Below are 6,000 nucleotides of genomic sequence, written 5' to 3'. Positions count from 1 at the left end.
AATATGTTTGATCAGATCAGCACTATACCAGCGTTCACATTAGCATAGCGTCCCCAAAAACGCAGCGTTAGCGGGATCAGCCTCGGCACATGCCAACACCTGCGTTTAGCCCCTACATTTACCCCCCCTTCTCCCCCAGCAAGTGCAGTGTCAGTAGGTCACTGTCACTTGATACATTGCACACAATGTTCGCAGAATCAGGCCTGATCTCTGTTAGCACTTGTCAGTGAATTTTGATGACTCTCATATGCAGCAAAGTGCCAGTACTAGTGCCGCGCTATCTTTTGGTGAACTGGCGAGTACTAGTGGCCTAGTACTTCCTGGTCTTTCACATATCTCCTAGATTGTAAGCTCCAAGGAGCAGGGCCCTCCTAACCCTCTTGTATTGAACTGCATTGTTGCTGTATTGTCTCCCGTTATATTGTACAGCGCTGAGTAAACTGTTGACGCCATAAATCCTGTATAATAATAATAATAATACCAGCACTGCAGTATGACTTGGAGACGTGGCGAGCCCCATAAGTGCAGTACAAGCTGTTGCGGTGGGGAGCACAAGTATTGTCTCGTAACCACCAAGAATTCGCACACAGGCCCATTGAGCCTCTAGTATCCTTCCAGATGTGCTTACAAATCCCGATTGGCAGCCCACAAATTCTTCAGCACCTGTACTTCCCCCATTCACTGCCCAACCCGGAATTCAGGTGGAAATAGCAAATTTAACTCCTCCCCTTAATTTTTGGAGCTGTTTTTCACGGAATATCTGTATGCATTGATTGTGGATCAAAACAATTTATATGTACAACAGTTTATCGCCACCAACCTAGATTCAAACCTTGTCAGACCATTCGCATGGAAACCCATTACAGTTTCTGAATTTACATTTTTTTGGACCTAACCCTCAACATGGGCATTACTAAAAGAAATGAATTGTTGAGTTGTATTGGTCCGCAGACCCGATTCATCATATACCGTGTTCTCTGCTGCCATGGCCAGGCAAAGATATGAGAGTATAATATGTTTTATGCATTTCAATGACAATACACTCTGTCATCCTCAGGGTGACCCTGAATTTGACCGGTTCCACAAAATTATTATTATTATTATACAGTATTTATATTGCGCCAAAGGGTTTGCTCAGCGCTGTACAGTAGCAAGGGGGACAGAACATGAGACAAGACAGTAACAATACAATACACGAGGGGTTCGAGGGCCCTGCTCTTTCGAGCTTACAATCTAGGAGGGAGGGGAAGGTGGTACAGGAGGAGATGGCTGTGGGGGATGGAGTGGCGGGAGGAGTGGAGGAGGTTAGTTGTTAGATGAGGTCGGGTGTTAGGTGAGGTTGGGGTAGGCTTCCCTGAAGAGGAGGGTTTTCAGGGTGCGCCTGAAGGTGAGGAGGGTAGGTGACAGTCTGATGGATTGGGGTAGGGAGTTCCAGAGGATGGGGGAAATCCTAGGGAAGTCCTGCAATCGGGCGTGGGAGGAGGAGACCAGGGAGCTAGAGAGCAGGAGGTCCTGTGAGGAGCGGAGGGCACAGGTAGGGTAGTATTTGGGTATCAGGTCGGTTATGTAGTTTGGGGCGGCGTTGTGAATGGCTTTGTAGGTCAGAGTTAGCAGTTTGAATTTGATGCGTTGGGCAATCGGGAGCCAATGAAGGGATTGGCAGAGGGGGGAGGCAGATGTGGAGCGGTTGGTGAGGTGGATGAGTCTAGCAAAATTCAGCCCTTTGCAAATCACCTTAACCAAAAATTTGCAGATGTCTATACTCCCCAGCAAAACATCTGCGTTGATGAGTCCCTCATTAATTTTTCTGGCCGCCTTGCATTCAAACAAGTTTTCCCCAGCAAGCAAGCCAGATATGGGGTCAAGATGTAGAAGACCTGTGAGAGGGCAACAGGCTATACTTATAAGTTTTGGATTTATGAGGGAAAAGATAGTCACATGGAGCCCCCCAGATGCCCAGACTACATGGGGAGTAGTGGCAAGATAGTTTGGGACTTGGTGTCATCCGTTTTCCATATGGGGTACCACTTAATACGCGGACAATTTTTAGACATTTGTACAATCTTGGAACTGGCGCATGTGGCATTGTGTGCCCACCATTACAAGTGGGTGGATGCAGGGCGGCATATTCTAATAGTGGGCATACCACACACTTTTTCTGGCAGAGATTTCTTCTCTTTTTTTTCATTCAGTCCACAGGCTGCATACAAAAAAAAAAGAACATAACATATACAGTAATACCTCGGTTTACGAATGCCTCTGTTAACATCATTTTCGGTTTACGAATGAAAATCCATTGAAAATAATGCCTCAGTTTACAAATTTTTTACTAATTTTTTTCACAATACGAAGTGTATGTCAGTGCTGATTTTTAAATGCATTTGCTGTCTTTTTTTTTTTTCTTCACTATAGCTCACATTAGCTGTCAGTTTCCAGGAACTTTGTATCTTTTAAGAAACTGAAAGGAAACATTGTTTCTTTTGGGGAAATAAACTAGAAGAAACTTTCTCTTTTAGCTGGAGGGGGAAAGTGACAGATGAATTTCTGAACTACTGTATAGTGAAGAAAAAAAACAAAAAAACGGTAATTACATTTGTAACATAAATGTAAGATTCGAGTAGCTGAGATGTGATCAGTAGAAAAATGTAATTGTATATCTAGCTTAGTTCCATGAGCTCGGGCACATACAGTGGGGCAAAAAAGTATTTAGTCCCCACCAATTGTGCAAGTTCTCCCACTTACAAAGATGAGAGAGGCCTGTAATTGGCATCATAGGTAGACCTCAACTATGAGAGACAAAATGAGAAAACAAATCCAGACAATCACATTGGCTGATCTGGAAAGAATTTATTTGCAAATTATGGTGGAAAATAAGTATTTGGTGAATATGAAAAGTTCATGTCAATACTTTGTTATATATCCTTTGTTGGCAATGACAGAGGTCAGACGTTTCCTGGAAGTCTTCGCAAGGTTGGCACACACTGTTGCTGGTATGTTGGCCCATCCTCCATGCAGATCTCCTCTACAGCAGTAATGTTTTGGGGCTGTCGCTGGGCAACTCCCTCCAAAGGTTTTTCTACAATTGGTGGCTGACTAAATACTTTTTTGCCCCACTGTATCTCCGGAGCAGGGGCGGACTGACAACTCATGGGGCCCCCGGACAATAGGAGATCATGGGGCCCCTATGTCCTTGCCCAAACTCAAAAAAGCCTATGAAAAAGGTACCAGGGGCATCTCATGGGGCCCCCTACTGACCCCGGGCCCTCGGGCAGTGCCCGAGTTTCCAAATGATCAGTCCGCCCCTGCTCCGGAGGGATTGTATTGTATTGCAGTGTCTTTATATGCTTGGTCAAGTTCATTGCCTATCTGTATGCAATTGCACTGCGTGTTGACAGATTGAATGCAGATTGTAAAGTAGCAGATCTGTCAGACGGAGATCTATGTGTGTGTGGTGGCCTAGCAGACCAGTCTGTGGACAAACTGTTGGGTGGTGACAAGCTACCGTTTGTGGTGTGTCTGGTGTGGGGGGGTGTGGACAGTGGAAGAGTGATTAACACCGGGGTTCTAGCTTGTAGGATAGCTGAAGGAATCCTAGAAGGGTGTGCCAATTGCTAGACCCAACCCTTAGCGTGCACCAGATTGTATATAAGATTTGTATCTGCCTGTGTGTGGTCAGCCAGCTGAATTGGAGTGGAGTCTCCCTCTAGTGGTGGCCAGAGGTAGTGTGGGCTGTGAAAGTGTATCACGGCCGGTCTTAAATATTCAAAGTAAGTCTCCCTCATTCCCTCTTTACCCCAAGTCACGGCCGGACATGCACGCCTCGGTTAGCTAGTCGCGGTGGGCGTGTGCTTGTGGGTTGGATCCGTGACAACATTTAAAAACTGGCACCTGACAGCTGAGTGTAAAAGAATTTTGCCAGCAATTCTTTTACATTCAGCTGTCAGTGGGGAACCCCGCTGACAGCTGGAACATTAACACATGGTTGTCACTACTAAAATACCGCATGAGTTAATAAAATAATGCGGTATTTTAGTAGCGTTTACTATTTTTCTGACCTTCGGAACGGATTGGTTTTCAATGCATTCCTATGGGAAACAGTGTTTCAGTTTACGAATTCTTCGTTATACGAAATGTCCTGCAGAACGAATTAAATTCGTAATCCGAGGTATTACTGTATACCCAACAAGGACCAGCGACGTACTGGTACATCACTGGACTTTGAATGGTTATACCAGGATGATGCCTACAGCTGCAGTCATCATCCTGGTATAGTTTCTTTCAGCCGGCGATCGGCTTTCATGTAAAAGCAATCCTAGTGGCAAATTAGCTGCAGGATTGCTTTTACAAGTAGCGGGAGACGATGCCCCCCTCCCCCTCTGCCTTCCACGGCCTTCTCGGGCAGAAGCCCCCTTATACACAAGAGTTTTCCACAGGGGTGGACTGACCATTCACATCAGAGGATCCCCCGTAAGGTCAGAAGTACCCCATCACATAAGAGGCCACCTCTCCACATCGAAGGACCCCCATCATGTCAGATGTTCACTTTCATGTCAGAGTTCCCGCTTCACATCAGAAGCCCCTATACATTAGAGGACCCTATACCTGGGTCCTTTTATCACATCAGAGTCCCCTCATTACATCAGAAGCCCCCCATCACGTAAGAGTTCCCCCATCACATCAAGGGCCCCGTATCACGCTAGAGTCCCCCTTTCATGTCACAGATACCCCGTCATCATCAGAAACCCCCTTATATAAATGAGTCCCCCATCATGTCAGAGTTGTCCATTTGCATTAGAGGCCCCTATACCTGAGTTCTTCCATCACACCAGAGCCCTCCATTACATCAGAGGCCCCCCATCATGTACCCATCCTGTAAAAGGCCCCCCCATGAGTTCAAAGGCTCCCCATCATACCAGAGTCCCTCTTTCATTTCACAGTCACCCCATCATCATCAGTGGCATCTAATCATATCCAAGGCCCCCCAACACACTAGAGTCCCCCTTTCATTTCACAATCACCCCATCATCATCAGAGGAATCCTGTCACATCCAAGGCCCCCCAACACACTAGAGTTCCCCATTTCATTTCACAGTCACCCCATCATCATCAGAGGCATCCCATCACATCCAAGGCCCCCCCACCAGGGGCGGACTGACCATTTGGGCACTCGGCACTGCTCGAGGGCCGGGGTCAGTAGGGGGCCCCATGAGATGTCCCTGGTACCTTTCATAGGCTTTTTTGGGTGTGATTTGAGTGTGGGCGAGGACACAGGGGCCCCATGATCCCCTATTCCCCGGGGGCCCCATGAGTTGTCCGCCCCTGGTCCCCCATCAAATCAGAGTCACCCCTATACTTGAGTCCTTCCATCACATCACAGTTCCTCCATCACATTAGAGTCCCCCTGTCACCCAAAGAATCCTCCACATCACAAATCTCCCCAGTCACACAGGACCCCCTTCCTAGAGTCTCCCAGTCTCCTCTCTACATCACATCAAAGGCCTCGCATCACGCTAGAGTCCCCCTTTCATGTCACAGATACCCGTCATCATCAGAAACCCCCATCAAGTCAGAGTTGCCCCTTTGCATTAGAGGCCCCCTATACCTGAGTTCTTCCATCAGATCAAAGCCCTCCATTACATCAGAGGCCCCCCCATCATGTGCCCATCCTGTAAAAGGCCCCCCATGAGTTCAAAGGTCCCCCATCATGTCAGAGTCCCCCTTTCATGTCACAGTCACCCCATCATCATCAGAGGAATCCCAGTGATGGCACCACCTACCTGGAGTTTGCATGTTCTCCCTGTGCCTGCGTGGGTTTCCACCTATATTCCAAAAATATGCTGGTAGGTTAATTGGCTCCTGTCTAAGTTGGCCCTAGTATGTGTATGTATGAATGTGAGTTAGGGACCTTACAGTGTACGCTTCTTGAGGGTTAGGGAGTGATGTGAATGTACAATATATATGTAAAATGCCACATAAATTGATTGCGATATATAAGTACCT

The sequence above is a fragment of the Staurois parvus genome, unplaced genomic scaffold (assembly GCF_062004578.1).
Source record: "Staurois parvus isolate SC_StPar_1 unplaced genomic scaffold, SC_StPar_1.0 ptg002726l, whole genome shotgun sequence".
Classification (NCBI taxonomy): Eukaryota; Metazoa; Chordata; class Amphibia; order Anura; family Ranidae; genus Staurois; species Staurois parvus.
Note: the sequence above shows the minus strand (reverse complement) of the source record.